Source organism: Stenella coeruleoalba (genome assembly GCF_951394435.1).
Source record: "Stenella coeruleoalba genome assembly, chromosome: 1".
NCBI lineage: Eukaryota > Metazoa > Chordata > Mammalia > Artiodactyla > Delphinidae > Stenella > Stenella coeruleoalba.
Window position 1 is genome coordinate 164,593,320 of NC_137169.1, and position 20,719 is coordinate 164,614,038.

Below are 20,719 nucleotides of genomic sequence, written 5' to 3' on the forward strand. Positions count from 1 at the left end.
TTCCATGTCTTTTCTGTTCTGAGGACTTTAGTGGTTATTTCACCATTATGACAATCTTGTGGAGGATAATGTTTTCTCCATTTTGTACAAATGGATGTTTAAGTGATGAAAGATTTGCTCACTTGCCCAAGATTTCTCAGCCTGTAGTGATAAAGGCAACATTCAAACCTATGTCTGTTAAGAAATTATAGTTTTTCTCATTATTCAATTGGCGCTCCCAAGAGTGTTCCAGGTACTTGATCACTGGGAAAAGGTGAGGAAGAGGGTCCAGCAGAAAGGCAATAAGGACAAGTTGTGCCTACAGCAATTTTTCAGAAGAAGCTGGCCAACTCCTTGATATGATTATTCCTAAAATGGTAACAACCTTAGTGAAGAACTTCAGAGGAACATTTTTGATACAGCATGATAGTTCTTGATCAAATTTCAGAACACCCAGAAACTTACAGTTAAGAAGTGCACTTGCTTCATTCTTTGTAAAGTTTCCTAATAACAGCAAAATAGAAAACCTCAAAATGTGCCTTCCATTTTTCCAGGAGCAAGAATTGTTGCAGCCTCTATGCATTCACACATTTGTTCAACATTTACTGTTTACATGCTCTTTTCCAGGCGCTGTGTTGGGAGCCATGAGCTAGTCAAAGATAAGTAGATATGAATCCAATCCTCAAGGATAGAGGGAATAAATAATTCATCAGAAAATGCTCCTGCTGGAGATATGCAAACATAATTAGAATTCTGGGTAAAAACTGAATAACCACCATAAGAAAATAATGCATTAAATACAATGTATTTCAGAGAATGGAGGGATTTTTATTAGTTATAATGATCAGAGATGGCTTCATGGAGAAGACAGTATTTTAACATAGACTTAAACTAATAGGTAGAAGTCATACGCGTAATGTTGGGGTACAGTGAAACACTCTAGGAGGAAATTTTAAAACTACAGAATTTTATCTCATGGAGTGATTCTCAAAAAAAAAAATCTCATTAAATAATTAATCATTTTATTCTCTGTCTGGATTCTTTCTAAGGTCTATGATCAAAGAACACTAGTTCTAACCCAAGAACATCCTCTTAGTAGGCTTCCTTTTTACTCTTGAAGAAGCTTTTAAAAATAGGAGCACATTTTAGAGTTAAGTGGATAAAGATGCCAGCTGTCAATGCACACACAAACAAAAAGCAGACACATAAAATCTGCATTTAATGAATGCAGGACACCTATAACTCACAAGCAGAATATGTGAAAGTGAGAAGTGGATGAATAAGTAGCAATACATTTAAAACTCAGTTGAACAGGAATAGGGAAACCAATGAGGCAAGCTGCCTCGCCCAACAGAAACCCAGAAAATCTCAGAACAAATAAACAAATTTTTAAACAAATTTATTTGTTGTAGACAACAAATAAAATGAATTGGAATCAGATGTGGTGTATAAATCAAGGAGATTGGTTGAAATTCTGTTTCCATGCTATGTCCTCATCCTAACTCTGCCCAGCCAGCCAACTACTTCTCCTTTACCCATGGCAGAAGTTTAGAACAACCTTCTTTGGAGTGTATCTACAGACTCAGAATAAAACCCCCAGATACTAATATTTGATGTTCCTTAATATAGGTTACCTTATAGTAGAGCCTACCTCAAACATGTGTAAAATTATTTGGCAATCTTAGGAAACTATCATCTTAAAATATACTTTTTATAGTTTTTCAATCATAAATAGAAATAGTCAAGGATCATCTACATGAAGGACATAAAACAAGCAAGGAAAATGAAACAATAGATAAAGCAGGGAATAGAAGAAACACATAAAATAAAAGATAATTAATATTCCCAGAGAGATAAAGGAAGATAATGCTGCCATAGAAAAGAAGATGGTATTATGAAGAAGACGGTATTATGAAGATGGTGTTATGAAGAGGAGGAGAAGAAGGGGGGAGGGGGGAAGAGGAGGGGGAGGGAGTGACAGGTGAGTAAGGAGGAAGAAGAAGAAAAGAGGAGGAAAAAGAAGATTTTTAGAATAAGAAGGTCTCCTGGATATTAAGTACATAATAGTTAATTACAAATAAAAACTTAGATAGAAGGATGGAGGATAGAGTTGAGACAACCTACAAGGAAGCTGGACAAGAACACAAAAGTATGATCAATAGTAGTTAATAAATTTTTAAGCATAGGATTAATTAGGTAAATCTAACATTTGACAGAGAATTCTAGAAAGAAAAAAGAAATAAAAAGAAATTAGGAAATAAATAATATAATAAATCCCAGAAATGAAGGAGATTTTATTTTAAATATATGCCAATACCAATGAATCAAAAAAGATCTCAGCAAGTCACAACATTATAAAATTTTTCAACTTTAAGGATAAAAGAAACCTAGAAACTTCCAAAGATAGAGAAAAAGAAGTTGTATCTAAAGTATCCAGGATCTGAATGACATTGAACATCTCAATTGCAACAACAAGACTCAGAAAAAACTGAGCAGTGCCTTCAAATTCTGAGAGACGATGATTTTCTACTCAAAATGCTCAATGTAGCTAGATGAGGAATCAAGTGTGATGGTGGAATAGTGATATCTGCAAATATGAAGAGTCTGAAAAAATGTGCTTCTCACACATCCTTTCTCCTTGGAAGACTCTAGAAGTTGGGTTCTTTCAAAACAAGAAAGAAAACCAAGAAAAAAAAGAATGCAAGGAAGCTAGGAAATAGGGGCTTTAACGTAGGATAAAGTGAGTAGACTTGGAGACTAAGTTATCCAGATTGGAGCAGGAGCCCAGAGAGATCCAGAAAGAATATTTTCAGAAAAAAATGAAATAATAGTAAAGGAACTTACAGATCATCTGGTACATTTGACTATACAGAAAATTGTATTCAGAGACTGTGTTGGTTTTCGGAAGATAGTCAACATTTCAAAGAAAAATAAGAAAATGGAAAGAAAAAATGAGAGAATTAAGCATTGTAGTATAACTATACTGGCAAGAGGAGTTGTAAGATTGCTATATTTTCTTTTTCTTTTTTTTTTTTTTTGCAGTACGTGGGCCTGTCACTGCTGTGGCCTCTCCCGTTGCGGACGCGCAGGCCCAGCGGCCATGGCTCATGGGCCCAGCCGCTCCGCGGCATGTGGGATCTTCCCGGACGGGGGCACGAACCTGTGTCCCCTGCATCGGCAGGCGGACTCTCAACCACTGCACCACCAGGGAAGCCCAGATTGCTATATTTTCTATTATCCTAAGAGCGGGAGAAGGAAGAGGAGGAGGAGGTAGAGGAAGAAGGAGAGGGAGAACTGACGGGGTGAGGAAAAAGAAAGACATCAACAACAAAGAAGAGTTAGAATTTGTTGCCTCTGGGGAGCTGAACTGGAGGGTGAAGGGACTTCCCTCCCAAAACAAAACCAAAACCTTTTAGTAGTATTTAACTCTAACTACGTGTATGTATTACTTTGATAAAATAAAATGTTCGAAGACTGACTAACATTTAGAATTAGGCTTGCAAAAGCAACAAGATTTGTGGTTAGTCTGAAAACTTTATTCTCTTTTTCTCCTCTGAGTAAACAGCTAAAAGAGAGCTTTAAAAATACCTTATGAAATGCTACCTACCCACTGAGAACAACAATTTCTGGTTTAGAACAATTGAAAGGAGGCTTCTTAATTTCTAATATTTAGGACACATATATTAAAGTGTTACTCTGTGTTTTATACTAGCTCATTCTCTTACTTAAAGCTGAAAAGCACCCATTAGCACTATGGAAAATTTAAACTATGATGGAATGCTAAACAAATACATGTAATAAAACATCATGTGAAACTAAGTACTTTTCCAGTGAATAAGATCAACAGTTACAACAATATTAGACTGAGCACACTGAGATTTCTGTATTCTTTTCTTCTTAGATTCTAAAGAAGATGCTAAAGCAAAATAAGAAATAAAAAGTATTTCCCTAGTAAGAATATGCTCAAAGATTTAGGTGTAAGAATGTTCATCTCAGCCCTTTTTATAATAAAGATTGAAAACTACCTAGAATGCTGTCAGTGGAATATGGGTTGATAATGTGAAGTATTTTTATAATGGAATATACCCATCTGATACCCACAAAAATTATTGGTATCAATACAAAAAGATGCTTAATGTATTTATAAGGAAAATAAGTGATCCTATATTTGACTTAATTTGTCTTATTTATATATTGGTGTATTTTGTCTCAATTAGAATCTTGCTCTACAACTTACTGTAAACTCTTGTCAGTAAACAAAGGATGTTTCCGCCATCAAGTCTTAAGACACCGCAGCTACCCCAACTGTGCACCCTGAGGGGATTCAGGATGAAAAGACCATGATACTGGCCTTAGGCAGTTAAGGTGCATATCAAAGGAATAATTTAATGAGCCCAGACTCTTGCAACTTCCCATACATAGAAAAGTGCTAAATTCATTAACTTGAGATATCTGGTTCTTCTTTAATTAACAGTAACCTTATGATGTTCCAACTACCTGGTTTTTGTTGCAGAAGCTCCTATATGTCCTGAATCCTCCCTTACTTCTTCGGAGCAGTCCCTCAGAGCTATCTTGACAGGCTGCCGCCTGGGCTTAAGTCCTCAGTTTGTCCACTGAATAAAATATAATTATCAACATTTAGGTTGTGCATTTTTTTCAGTCGCCAAGCTTTAGGCCTCGGTTCATAATTTGTAAAATAGGAATACTGCTAGAACCTATGCCATAAGGTTGCTGTGCAGAGTAAATAAATTAATATATGCAAAATGCTTTGAATATTTGCTGGCATGTAGCTATCAATCTGTGTCTCTTGCTGATGTTATTAGCAGCAATAGAAGTATTGCTCTCATGGGACATCGATAGTTATCTCTGGAAGGTGGATTGTGGGGTCCTCAGTTTTTTTTCTTGAAAAAACTTATAAATAACTTTTAAATTTTCTATGATAAATACATTGTTTTTTGTGTGTAAGACATATTTTAGTAACAATTTTAAAATAATCTATTTGGTAATAGAAAAAAATAAGATGATGCATCTCTAGCCAACAACCTTCCATGGTAAGGAAAGAAGAACAATTCCATTTTTTCTGCTTTAAATATTTCTTCTCCCATTAGACAGTGTTAATCAGGGATCTACAGATAAATTCTGTAGGTGGTCCAAAAGCTTTCTTATAAAGTATTCTAATTCAAATTTCTAATTTCAAAGATAATCCTAAAAAATTAACATAAGTGTATCTGGACCCTCTAGATGATCACATAAGCCTAAACACTGCCGAATGGTTTCAGCACATCATGACTTTGTCTCATGTAGGAAACAAAGAACAGCCTTAAAAATAATGGTGCCATTTGGCTAAATAAGTGCCCAATGATCTGATACCACACAACACAAATAAAGGTTTTGCTGTATTGTGTACTGAACACAGGAGAGTAGTGTAAGAAATGAATCATGCCAAGCTCAAAATCTCCAAAGAACTTGGGTCAGAGCAATTCCATATCATTGATGTGATTTGCTTTTGGTAAACATCATATATTACAATAAACTTATACTGTTCACTTAAATTTTACAGCGTTTATACTATTATTTATACTTAATTTTATAAATTTGTTTGGGTTTTATAGTGATTTAAGAAACTTAAGTGTTTATTAGGAGTTTATATTTAGTTTTATGTTTCTATGTTTAAGTGATGCAATAAAAATAAATATTGGGTGTTTACGAGAAAGAATTTTTCTCTACAAGGGGTTCATACATTTAAGAGTGATAAATAATATACTGTCTAAGCTCTGACCAGAATAGAATTTTCATTTAATTTAATTTGAATATCTTAAAATCCTTATTATATTCCTAACACCAGGCTAGCACTCTGGGTAATACAGAAAGCATTTACTATATTATCTTGGTATTGATTGGTTTACAATTTGTAAAACATTAGCCATGAAGTTTTAAGTAACAAAATAAGAGAGACTGTGATCACACACCTAGAGTTATTCAGATAGTAAATACCCAGGACTTTAACTCAAGAAGAAAACTCCAGAGGGTTAGAATGGCTAGCAAGGCACAACTGCCTGGAGGAGCTTGAACCTGTAGCTGTGAAGGAGGAAGAGAGGGATTCCAGCCAGAGTCCCATGGAAGAAGATGAGTAGGTGTAAATGAAATGTCCCTTCTTTCCCGTGTTTGAGAAGGTATGGAATGGGGTCCCTGCGTGCATGGCCTTGGGGCAGCAGACAGAGAGCCGTTGTAAGTATTTTATCAGAAGAGTGATATAATAAAAGTGATATTTTGAAAAGATGCTTCTAATAGAAGCATTGGATATTTCCCTGCTACATGCCCAGCACTGCACTAAACCTAAACAAATTACTTCAGGGCAAGATGGACTCTAACGGAGGCAGGGAGACACCACCTGGGACAACAATCCACATCCCAGAAACTGAGCCAGGTCTCACTGACTGTCCTGCTTTGTTGCCCAAAACAGACAAAATAGACGGGAAGAAATGTAATAATCAAAGTCATAGCTGCCAACTGAATAATTCCTTGGTTATGGCCCTCTCATTATAACAGCACCCGGTGCCCTGTACTTCTCAAGCAGAGAAGAGGCACAGAGGGGCAATAGATATGTAGATATGAGACTGGGTGTTGGGTGATCTCCTCAGTAAGAGCAAGACTGAAAAAAATACAGACAGGGCAGGGAGTGGGAGTGTGTGTGTGGGAGTGTGTGTGTGTGTGTGTGTGTGTCTGGGGCAGCTGACCCTCTTATTTGTTCAACTTGCCCTTAGAGGTCAGCCAGTATCCTGGATGATCTGCCCTTTATCTTAATAAGCTCAGCCAGGCCACCTGTGGTGGTAGCACAATCCTGCCATCGGAACTGGGTGACTCTGGGTTTAAACGCCAACCCTGCATTTTACTAGCTCTGTGATCTTATACAAGTCCCTTAACCTCTTTCTACCTCAGTTTGCTTAGCTGTAAACTGCAGATCATAATACTTCACGGAACTGGTGAGGGGAGGAAGCGAGGAATATCTTGTGGATGCATTATGTGTGCATCCTTCCCCCCGCCCCGACTAATGTTTTCCTTCATTGCAGTTCTGGCCGTTGGTGAGGTTGGGGTCGGGGCAGTGAGGCAGACACTAATCCTGGGCTGGCTCGGCAGAGGCAGTGGAGCAAAGGAGGACATCTGCTGAGGGATTCCTGACCCCACCCCCCAGAGCAGCACCCTGGAGTCATGTGACAGCCCCGGATGTAACAACTGGGCTGTAAACAAGGCTCACCCGCTGCCACTCACGGCTCCTTCAGCGTCGCTCTTACAGGGTTGACCACCGCACAGACAGCTCAGATTCACTTAGAAAATGGCAAGGGACTGGGATAGGGATGAGCATGGCACGGAGGGGCAGGCCTGAAGCAGCCACACATAGGAGCCGCTCTGGGCTTTTACCCTTAGATACCTTTTCTGCCCTCCACCGTTCTCCCCCCACCCCATTCTCTTTCTCACAAACTCCTGGACTGAGAAAAGCACAAACAAGACTGTCAGAGATCTGGAGTGACGTAGCAGGGCCACATCGTGTGATACTTGCCCACACAGATGGGTCTGAAGCAAGAGCTCCCACGTTGCCCAGGAAGCGAACTCAGATGTATGAGCTGAACCCAGACATCAATCTCTCTGAGGCTGCGTATAGAACTGTCCTGAAGTGGGAAATCCATACCTTTATGTTCACCCTATGCTTTTTTCTCCTATAAGCAGCAACTTAGGGTAGACATATATTCCTTTTGCCCAGCTCACAGCCTCTCATCCTCTTGACTTTGCCTGTCTACAAAAGGTCATTGATTTTATATTCTGTCGTCCTTCATTTGGCCCTTGAATTCTCCTGATAAAAGACTAATTTTCTAGTACCAAAGATAGAGCTCAGAGCAGGTTCTTCTATTTAGAGATAAATGGACTTTTACACACACACTTGGACTCACTGAATGTAATTAAAACATAAGGGAGCTTTAATGCCATTCCAGTTCTTCTGAAAGCCCATTACAGAAGAGACAGGTAAAGCTTCCAACCATGGAAGTGAGTTGAGTGTTTCTCACGACCCCAGTGGGCTGATTTTTTTCCCTATTTTACCACCCCTTCTAATTCACTATCCTTACCAAGCACAGGTTGAGGAGTCTAATCATACTACATGGGACCAGGAGTTTAACGTTTAGTGCTGGCCAGGACAGGGTCTCCCCAGCAAAAGCACCTCACCCATCCTAATAGCAAATCACACACTTAGATGTCTCACATAACTTTGGCACCTGAATTCAAACTATTGAATTTTGAGAATGTTGGGTCCACCAGCTTTGTAACAGACCTACAGGCTCTAACTATACAGAGGGTACACTGGTGACTAAATACAAAATTAACCTCTTTATAAAATGGGTTTACCTTAGAAAACCCTTGGATCCCCAGGGAGATTGTTACATACAGTCTTTTTTTTTTTTTTTTTTTTTTTTTTTTTTGGTATGTGGGCCTCTCACTGTTGTGGCCTCTTCCGTTGCGGAGCACAGGCTCCTGACCCGCAGGCTCAAGGGCGATGGCTCACGGGTCTAGCCGCTGCACAGCATGTGGGATCTTCCTGGACCGGGGCATGAACCCGTGTTCCCTGAATCGGCAGGCGGACTCTCAACCACTGCACCACCAGGGAAGCCCTACATACAGTCTTTAATTCAACCAACATTAATTTGACAATCTCCTGGTACCTGACCAGACTGAGCTATGTGTTACAGTAACTTAGTTCAGCAATTAGTGTAAGGTAAACTTGAATCCCATCATCCAGCTGAGTTTAACCAATCACCCTAAACCCCTTTTTAATTCACTATCTTTATCAAGCACTGGATTCCTTAAACCAGCTCTTCACTGCATGATACATACCCCTTTGCTCTTCTTACCAAGAGATGAATAAATGTCCCCGAGTTCCTCGAGTACCATATTGTCCTATTTCCATACGGATCCTCTAGAAAAATGAACGTAAACTTCTCCAACATATATAGGACTGAGAGACCCCATCCATTTCCTCAATACCCACATGAGCCATGTTTTTCATGCTTCCACAGTGTCTGGGCCAGAAACTGAGGACATGCTTCCTTACTTCCATTTTTGTAGGACTGAATGGGCTGGGGAGAGAATAAGTGACAGACCTAAGAAGAAACAGAATGAATCCCAACTCTACCCCATCTTCCTTCTGAGAGTGGCATCTGCTGATACATCTTCCACCTTTGCTAGACCTAGCAGAAGGTGATTGGTGAGAGTTCCTACTTACTTTGGAGGGCTGGGAGAGCCAAAATTCCACTGGCTATTTTCTTTCCTCTGTTACACTTTGTTGTGCTGGATCCCAGAGTCAGCACTGATCTAAACCCCTAAGCTTAGCTGTCTGCTGCCTACATTTCTTAGGGAAGTAGCTCTGGGGTACAGGGGAGGAATGAGCATGGAGAGAGGTAACAAAGCTGTTTAAAACTGTGACTTTGAATATAGTAAGCCAATTTGTTCTGCATAGAGGAAATCTGAGAAGGATGGTGATGAGTTTATGGGGTGTGGAGGGGGGCTGAGTGGAGGGTGTTACGGAAGAAACCACACTGGCCATGCAATCCAGAAAATCTGTACCCTAATTTAGCTAGAAGACTTAATGATTTTAATGATTTGTTATGATCTCAGAACAACAGTTAAGAGAGAAATCCACATCATTAAGATCATTATGGTGTTTTGCTTCATTTAGCAAATGGTGGTGGGTTGAGGGGCTAGGGTTGAATGTTTGAGGTTGTTTTGCTGTGAAGACACCCACATTTAAATAATAAAAATGGGCTCCTGGGGCTGAGGAACAATTGGCTCTGAAATCCTTTGCCGGCAGAAACAGAAAGGTGTCCTTGAAAACTTAACCCAAAAGTTTGCTAAATGTGTTTTCTGTGTATTCTGGGCAGAAAGCAAACAAGCACAGAAAATTGAAAGTTGATTGTTTTTCATCTTGGCTTGTGGACCCAGTCTAGGGGGAAAGAAACGTGATTCCCAGAGCCTTGATGCTCTAAGGGAAAAGTCTGATCGTGCCTCTGGGTGAAAAGTCAAAGACCATTCCCATCGTTATGTACAGAGAGAGGATCTGGTGATTACACTGTTCTTTCTGTGATGAGAACCTAGAACTGTCAAAACAATAAAACAGTAAACTTGACTATTTGGAGTTCTCTATTAACTGCACTCAAGCATATCTACAGTACAAAGATCATCAAATTTAAATAAAGATTCCAAGGCACTAAATATATTCTGAAATGCTCTGGAGTCATCAGCAAAAGCTCCTGCATACTTACGTCTCTTCTTTGAACGTTTTTGCTTTTTACTAACTTTTGCCTCAAGGTACTGCCTTCCCTATAGCTTTCTCAAATGGTTTAAGTCAGAAAATTCTAGAAAATTCCAGGCCTTCATATCACAGGTAACCCTGCCTATAGGGAGGCTATCTGTCATCCATTCTTCTGCCACTTCCTGACCTTTAGCCCTCTTACCTACCCAACTCCCTCTTACCCCTCTCCAGCTCCAATACTAATGCCATCAAATTATGTCATCCTCTACCCCTACTTTTCAACTGTAGATGCCCAGATGGATCAATCTTCCTCATTCCTTGATGACTTTAGCTCCTGGTATACTGAGACTCTGCCCAATACAACTCCTGTCACAATTCTTCATTATTTCAACATGCCTGAAGATGATCCTTTCAATAACCTGGCCTCTCAGTTCCATGACTTACTTTTCTCCAATGTCTCAGCCATCCAATCCAATGGTATTTTCCTAGACCCGTCATTACCCATAACTGTACCTCATTCTTAATACAAATTTTAACCATCCTATTGTCCTATCAGCACTTGTCTTTCCAACTAAGTGTCACAACTCCAATAATTTTTCCTTCCAAACTTGACAAATTAAACCTAAAAAATCTATTGATCTCACAATCTCTTAAATGTCCTTCACCCTTCTCTTATCATCACTTCCTTCACATGGGCTTACGTTGCATGTTGAATTTTTTTTTTCAATTTTTATAAAATTTTTAATTTTGTAACTCTTAAATGTCCAATACTCATACCATATTCAATATGTACATTTACTTTTTATTTTTTATATTGAAGTATAGTTGATTTACAATATTAAGCTAGTTTTTGGTATACAACATTCAATACTTTTATATATTATACTTCATTTAAAGTTATTAAAAATATTGACTATGTTCCCTGTGCTGCATGATGTATCCTTGTAGTTTATTTATTTTATACATAGTCCTTTGTACCCCCTTAAACCCCTACCCCAATCTTTCCCTTCCTCCCCCCTTCCCTCTCCCCACTGGTAACCACTAGTTTGTTCTCTATATCTATGAGTCTGTTTCTGTTTTTGTTATATTAATTCATTTGATTACCTTTTAGATTCCACATATAAGTGATAACATATAGTATTTTTTTTCCTCTGTCTGACTTACCAAAACATAGTACCTTCCAAGTCCATCCATCCATCCATGTTGTTGCAAATGGCAAAATTTCATTCTTTTTTATGGGTGAGTAGTATTCCATTACATATACATATATAATTTCTTTCTTTTTTATGGGTGAGTAGTATTCCATTACATATACATATATATAATGTTGTTGGACACTTAGGTTGCTTCCATATCTTGGCTATTGTAAATATTGGGGCAATGAACATGGGGTGCACATATATTTCCAAGTTAGTGTTTTCATTTCCTTCAGATAAATACCCAGCAGTGGAATTGGTAGTTCTATTCTTAGGGTTTTTTTTGAGGAAACTCTGTATTGTTTTTCATAGTGGCTACAACAATTTACATTTCCACCAGCAGTGTACAAGTGTTCCCACATCCTTGCCAACATTTGTTACCTTTGGTATTTTTGATAATGCCATTCTGACAGGTTTGAGGTGATATCTCATTGAGGTTTTGATTTATATTTCTCTGATGATTAGTGATGTTGAGCATCTTTTCATATGCTTGCTGGCCATCTGTGAGTCTTCTTTGGAAAAATGTCTATTCAGGTCTTCTCTCTATTTTAATTTTTTTTTTCTTTCTTGGTATTGAGTTGTATGACCTGTTTATATATCTAGGATATTAACCCCTTATTGGTCATATCAGTCATATCATTTGTGAATATTTTCTCCCATTCAGTAGGTTGTCATTTCCTTTTGTCAATGGTTTCCTTTCCTTTAAGTTTAATTAGGTCCCATTTGTTTATTTTTACTTTTATTTCTTTTGCCGTAAGAGACGGATCCAAAAAAATATTGCTACAGTTTATGTCAAAAGTGTTCTGCCTGTATTTTCTTCTAAGGGTTTTATGGATTCCAGTCATATATTTAGGTCTTTAATCCACTTTAAGTTTATTTTTATATGTGGTGTGAGAAAATGTTTTAATTTCATTCTTTTACATGTGGCTGTCCAGTTTTCTCAGCACCACTTATTGAAGAGACTGTCTTTTCTCTATTGTCTATTCTTGCCTCTTTTGTCATAGACTGCAATTGTGTGGGCTTATTTCTGGGCTCTCTATTCTGTTCCATTGATCTATGTGTCTGTTTTTATGCCAGTACCATACTGCTTTGATTACTGCAGCTTTGTAGTAGAGTCAAAAGTCAAAGAGTGTGATACCTCCAGCTACTTTCTTTTTTCCCAAGATTGTGTTGGCTATTTGAGATCTTTTATAATTCCATATAAATTTTAGGATTATTTTTTCTAGTTCTGTGAAAACTGTCAAGGGCATTTTGATAGGGGTTGTATTAAATCTATAGATTGCTTTGGGTAGTAATGGCCATTTTAACTATTAATTTTTTCAATCCATGACTAGAGGGTATCTTTCCATTTCTTTCATCATTATTTTATAGTTTTCAGAGTATAGGTCTTTCACCTCCTTGGTTAAATTTATTCCTAGGAATTTTATTCTTTTTGATGTGATTTTAAATGGGATTGTTCATGATGAACTATTACAATCATTCTCTTATCCACAATCTCAGCACACTTGACTTTCTCTTTTTTTCTCTCTTCAACATAATCATCTAGCAAAATTCCCATCTAAGCATTTAAATGTCTAGATAAAAACACGATTTTGCTAAATCAACAACAGCCTCAAGTAAACTCTTGGCTTTGCCAGACAATATTTCCCAAGACCTTTTATTGTTTCAGTTTTCTAGGTGACCACTTCATATTTTTTCCTCTCTCCTTAAACTTCCATTTTCTGCTTCCTGCTTATTACACTCAAACTGATGGCTTTTCTTCTCATTTAACTAAGATAGTAGAGATAATTTTAAAAGCTTTCCCAATCACTTATCTACATCTGTCCCTAAATAATTGGTCTACATGTGGCTTACTTAGTATAATAAATATAATAAATAATTGGTTTACATTTTTATGGGTGAATTGTCTGTGTGCTTGCTAAGTTTTCACTCAGGCACTAGATCCCATCTCCTCCCACCTACTCAACAATGTGTCTCCAGCAATTTTCTAATCTTCCTCTTACATCACTAAATTTTCTCTCATTACTGAATGGTTCCTATAATTGCACAGTCATCCTAGAATGGTCACTCATTTTTGGCTCAGGCCAAAATACCTGGAGTTATCTTTGACTCTACTTTTCTTATATATCCTACCTCTGGTCACTTGACAAATACAGTAACCTTCATTTTCATCATATACTTAAAATCCAATAATTTTTTACCACCTCCACATCTACTACCCTGGTCCAAGCTATTAACCACTTCTTACTGGGATTATTATAATAGCTTATTAACTAATTTCCCTGCCCCTGACCTATGCCTTCTAGTTTATGCTCAACACTGCATTGAGAATGATTCTTTCAAAATATGTTGGTCGAATCACTCTGTTTAAAACCCCCAATGACTTTCCACTTCCCCAAGATTAATATACAAAGTCCCTTCAAGGGTCTCATGTCTGTTCTCTTCAGTACCTCACTGATCTTATCTTCCAATACTCTCCACCTTGCCTCCTCCATTTGCTGACCATAATGGCTTCTTGAATTTTCCTTGAACTCCAAAAGCATATTCCCTTTAAAAAAAAACCTGGGCATGTGTCACCCCATCTGCCTGAAGTACTCTTTTTCCCAGAAATCCTTATAAACTCCCAGCAGACGGGGAGATATTTGGTGATGCTACATAGGAGAATCTTTTCTGTTACTATTGTTGTAATTTAACAACAAAAGAAAATGACTCTTCTAACTAAAGGGAGTAAAATAAAACTTTCATCTTCTATCTAGAGTACCAGAGAAGGTACAGAGAATACAGAAGTTGTGGCAGGAGACCACAGTATGCAGATAAAAATCTACACAGATGACAGAGAGAGAGAGAAAGAGAAAAAGAGAGAAAGAGGGATAATACCCAGGGGATCCCACAAAGAAAGCAGCAAGTACTATGCAGAGCTTGCTGGGGAAATAATAAAACTTCCATAAAAATTTATGTAAACCAACTGTGTAAGTCAACACAGACAGGACTTTGTAATAAGTACCCTCAAAGGAAGGAAACAGCCATCACTATCTCAGATGTACCAGGACTATTCTCACTGGGACACAGAAAGAGAAAATTTTTTGAAAGTAAAATAAAAACACAGGCCCAAGACAGAGCAAGAAGAAGCATCCAATCTTTCCAAATTTGAGACTCTTTTCTTGGCCACAATAGTGAAAGATTCTTAAGTTAATTTTTCTTGGTGAGAAGAGACTAGGAATTGCTATCAAAATTATACACTGTAGTTTTTATAGTCTTAAAAAAATGCATGTCTAAGTTAACTATGTAGAAAACTCTATATGATTTCATGCTAGAGTGGAGTATAATACAGGTTCAGCCATTCTCAAACGATGCTCAGTCTTATTCCTTTATTTATTCATTCATTCATTTAAGAACTGTTAATTGAATACCTGTTGTTCCCCAGACATTATTTCTGTCTCTACTCTCATGGAATTTACATTCTCATGGGATCACCCAGCAATGATATTGTATATCAGATAATGTTAAGTGCTATGGAGAAAATTAGAAGTGGAAGTGCTAGGGAAAGCTGAATGGTTATCAGTAGAAATCGCTTGGTTTGGGAAGGTCTCACTGATACCGTGACATTAGAGCAAACTCCAGAGGAGCTGAGGAAGTGGTTATTTGGAAATCTGGTGGGAAACATTCCAAACAAAAGGACCATCAAAGACAAGTTCTCTGAGCTGGTAGCAGGTTTTCTTTATTTGACACCCAGCAGAGACGGTAACATGGCTAAATCATCGAGCAGTGGGACAGTGGGAAATGACCATGTGTAAAATAGATATCTAGTGGGAACATGCTATAAAGCACAAGAAGCTCAGCTTGGTACTCTGCGGCGACCTAGATGGGTGGGATGGGGGGTTGCGGGAGGGAAGTCCAAGAGGGAGGGGATACAGGTATACATATAGCTGATTCATTTCATTGTACAGCAGAAACTAACACAACATTGTAAAGCAGTTATACTCCAATAAAAATAAAAGATGAAATGAAATGAAATAAAATAAAATATTTTTATTTTATGTTCATGTTTCCATCTCTGAAGTTAGGCTTGGAATGAACAGATATGTCGGATCATGAAGACACTATGGGGAGAGGTGACATTGGAGATCTCTGCCCCATTCCCTGTTTTCCTTAAACTGCTCCAATAATAATGATCAGGATTACAGCCATTCTGTCATCTGGAAAGTGTGATCATGGAGCTGCAGGCTGGGAGAGTTAGCTTTCTGAGGCCACTTTCAATTCAAATGGACTGAATAAAATTATTTTTCTTTGTATTCTGCCAGGTGGAGGCTTGAGAGAAACACTGCAGGTGTTATAGACAAAATAAAGATTAATTTTTCCAACTTGTCATGAGAGTTGATTTTATGGCTCTATCAACACAACCAAAGAAGGAGGTTTGTTCACATCACTTTCAGAAGTCATAACAAACAATCGCAGAAAGGATGGGGAGGTAATGGATCAGAGAGCATGCCTCTGTAAATGTTGTCCAACTCTTTAGTTCCCTCTGAGAGGGTGGTATCCCTAAAAGACTAGAGGAACACAGTTTGAATCCTTAGAACTAGCAGCATGTAAAAAAAGAAATGGCACAGAAAGCTGCTCAGGGGCTTCTGGATACTGTAATGAACTAGACCAAGAGGTCATGTGGGACAGAAGAAAAATTACTCTGAAAAGAGGAAAAGGGGTGCCCAGGTGAGCAGGGGAACAATGATGTGGTTGGATTGGGAAAAGGCTGAAGTGGAGGAGTTGCAGAGATCCTTAAAGTTCAGGGAGAAGAAATTAGACTTGACATAGGAGGAAATAGGGAGTGACCTGAATTTTTATATCAGAAGAGATCCAAGATAGAATGAGCATTAAGGAATATTCTGCTACTGTGAATTGGAGAGAAGAAAATGCAGACTGCAGGGTCTGTTACAGAAATACTGGGAAGGCCAATGAGACTTTGTGTAGGGTAGACACTGTGGGGGTGGAAAAGAGGCCACATGTACATAGTGCAAGATGCTGATAGGAGGATTGCTGTCAAGCAAAATGAGTATAAAATGGCTCCTGAGAAGTGCCTTCAACAGACAGGAAGTTGGAGAAGGAACAGATTTTTTTTTCCCATGGGAAAAGAGGCATAGAAAATGACGGTGCTGAGTTTGAAGTGGTGGTCAAACACCAAATTTTATTTGCAATATAAATGTGTATCTTATGCATGGATGGAGCCTAGGGCAGAGTATGGCACACACATGTAGACTACCCTGGTCCAAAGACATGCTGGATTACAGATTCAGGGGCATCATTCTCCCTCCAGGCTCACCAGGCTGCCTGCAGCAAATTTTTTTCTCTTTTCTTCCTTGTGGAATTATTTATGAATAGGAGTCTGGTAGAGTTATTAAAAACCGTTTAAAGACATGAAGACCCAGAGACTCAGAAAACTAGCTATTTGCTCCAAATCACACAGAGAGTCTGTGGGGGAGAAAGATCACAACCTGAGTTTCTCCACCTTTTATTGCACTATTGCCACAAGATTGCTTGATGATCAACAAAATATCTTAATTACCTGCACAGAGAAAGGGACTTGGAAAGTGTTCTTTTGGTTCATATCCTTGTGACTGAAGTGCTTCTGACCAGACCTAGAGTTACATCTAAAAAAAGAAGAGGGCTTCCCTGGTGGCGCAGTGGTTGAGAGTCCGCCTGCCGATGCAGGGGACACGGGTTCGTGCCCCGATCTGGGAAGATCCCACATGCCGCGGAGCTGCTAGGCCCGTGAGCCATGGCCGCTGAGCCTGTGCGTCCGGAGCTTGTGGTCTGCAACGGGAGAGGCCACAACAGTGAGAGGCCCGCGTACCGCAAAAAAAAACAAAAACAAAAACAAAAACAAAAAAAATAAAAAGAGAAGAAAGAGTCCCAGATGGGGGACAAAGCTAGGTCAATAAGGCCTGGGTTTTATTGTCTGTATTTTGTTAATTGCATATTTTGCCTCTGTAAATGCTGTTGTTTCCCCATTTTCAAAGTGTGAATTGCTCACTGGATTAAGGGATAGAGCCTCTGCATCTCTATTTCCTGGTATGTCAATCATCACCCACTGTTACACAATAGTCCTCAGAGGGTCAGGATTGTCTTCACTTGCCTTTTAGCTGCCAGTTAGCCATGAATAGAGATCCCAATTTTGTCACGAACACAAAGCCATCTGTGTGAGCTGGTCAATTGACTTGGTTGGCCCAGCATCAATGCTACACATGTCCCAGTTAACCTGGATGATGATAGGTGTTCAATAAATGTTTGCTGAACTGAAGGAGAGGGTCCTGTGTGACAGATGTTGGATTGAGTGCATTACACACATTATCTCAACGAATCTTCATAAGAATCACATGAGGTAGATATTAATTTCCAAATTTTTTCAGATAAGGAGATCAAGATTCTGAAGGATTGCATAACTTACCCACAGTCTTATTCCTAAATAAGCTGAAATTTGTCTACTTGTAAAGACGTCATCTTTCTGCCATCCCAAGTTTCTTTTCTTGCTGGTTTAGAAAAGGTGGTGTTCTGTGCTAAAAAGAAATGCCCTTGTGGGCAAATGAAAGGAAATGCACTGGGGTTCTGTAGATGATCCAAACCACAGCTGGTTGTGTAATAATTGTCTTTGAAAACCTGATTCTTTATTTGAATAAGCAGTTGTTTGGCAGCTGGAGGAGGAACTCCTAACAGTAGTGGGAATAACTAGAAGATGAATTTTGGAGCAAAATCATCCAGACATCCTGATACTGGATCTTTCTGATTTAATCTTGAGGTTTCCAAGTTGAGAAGAGAAAAATAAGACTTTACATCTATTAGCCAAGATTATCTGAAACACATCCTAGGTGGGTGCTATGAAGGAAGAACCTATCAGCCTTATAATTCAATTCTCAGTAGCTTCCTCAGAATGTTTCTTGAAAAGAATTATTTTAAATTCATGCATGTAGCATTATAGCACTAAAGACGCTCCTCACAAAAGAAAGCTAAAAACACGCAAAATCCTACCACTCCAGTAAATAAGAGCTATTTTCATTTATTTCTGCTCAGAACTTGTCCATTCAAAAACATAATTTCATATAATTTAAAGTATGGTACAGGTACAATTTCATTGTTTAATGTAAAATTATATAATAAATATTTTCTATGTTGAAAAATAAGCCTCATATTTATCATTTTAATCACTGCATAATGCTGTATCATTCTAAATTGATATTGTTATTATTTAACCATTCCTATACTGTTTAAATTGTTTCCAATTTCTCACTACTGTAAATAGTGCTACAATAGATTATCTTCATGTATGTAACATTTTCATTTTTAAGATTATTTACATAGGTTATATTCCCAGAAGTAAGATTACAGAGTCAATTTAGAATATATATTTTGAAGTTATTGATTCATATTGAAGTATTATTTTCCAAAAATATCCTACTACAGTAGTATTGCTGTCATTTGAATGTATGCAACAATTTCACAAAGGTCTCATCATTATTGACACTCTGTTTCTTTATTTTGTTTGTTTTTAATTTATATTTTAAATTGAAGTATAGCTGATTTCCAATATTATATTAGTTCCAGGTATACAATATAGTAATTCAATATTTTCATAGATTATACTCCATTTAAACCTATTGCAAAATAATGGCTATTTCTCTGTGCTGTACAATATATCCTGTTGCTTATTTATTTATACATAGTAGTTTGTAACTCTTAACTCCATACCCCTGCTTTGCCCCTTCCCCTCTCCCTGTGCCCACTGGTAACCACTAGTTTGTTCTCTATACCTGTGAGTCTGTTTCTGTTTTGTCAGATCCCACATATATGTGAAGTATTCATCTTTTTCTGTCTTATTTCACTAAACATGACAGCCTCTGGGTCCATCCCTGTTGTTGCAAATGGCGGAATTTTATTCTTTTTAATGGCTGAGTAATATTCCATGTATAAACATATCACATCTCCTTTATCTGTTCATCTGTTGATGGACACTTTTAGGTTGCTTCCATATCTTGGCTTTTGTAAATAATGCTGCTCTGAACATTGGGGTGCATGTATATCTTTGAATTAATGTTTTTGTTTTCTTTGGATATATACCTAGCATTGGAATTGCTGGATCATATAGTAGTTTTATTTTTAGTTTTTTGAGGAACCTCCATACTGTTTTCTATAGTAGCTGCACCAGTTTACATTCCCACTAACAGTATACAAGGGTTCCCTTTTCTCCACATCTTCGCCAACATTTGTTATATGTGGTCTTTTTGATGATAGCCATTTTGACAGGTGTGAGATAGTATCTCATTGTGGTCTTGATTTGCATTTCTCTGATGATTAGTGATGTTGAGCATTTTTTCATGTGGCTATTGGCCATCTGTGTGTCTTCTTTGGAAAAATGTCTATTCATGTCTTCTGCACATTTTTTAATCAGGTTGTTTTTTTGGTATTGAGTTGTATGAGCTGTTTATGTATTTTGGATATTAACCACTTAGTCAAATCAATGGTGAATATTTTCTCCCATACAGTAAGCTGTCTTTTCCTTTGGTCAATGTTTTCTTTGCTGTGCAAAAGCTTTTAAGTTTAATTAAGTCCCATTTGTTTCTTGTTTATTTGTTTGTTTTAGTTTTTTACTTTGTTTTCTTCCTTTACCTTAGGAGACAGATCCAAAAAATATATTTTTACAGTTTATGTAAAAGAATGTTCTGCCTATGTCCTCCACTGAGAGTTTTATGGTTTACAGTTTTACATTTACAGTTAACCACTGTGCCACCAGGGAAGTCCTATACTAACTTTGATGAGAGATTTTATCATGAATGAATGTTGAATTTTGTCAAACGCTTTTTCTGTGTCTATTGAGATGACTGTATGAATTTCATCATTCCTTTTGTTAATGTGGCATATTACTTGATTGATATGTGAATATTGAACCATCCTTCCATCCCTGAAATAAACACCACTTGATCATGGTGTATGATCCTTTTTTATATATCGTTGAATTTGGTGTGTTAATACTTTGTTGAGTATTTTTGCATCTATATTCTTCAGAGATATTGGCTTGTAATTTTCCTCTTATTATAGTGTCTGTCTGGTTTTGTTGTCAGCATAATGTTGCCCTCATAGAATGAATTTGGGGGTGTTCTATCCTTTTTAACTTTTTGGAAGAGTTTGAGAAAGATAGATATTAGCTCTTCTTTATATGTTTGGTAGAATTCTCCTGTGATGCCATCTGGTCCTAGGCTTTCGT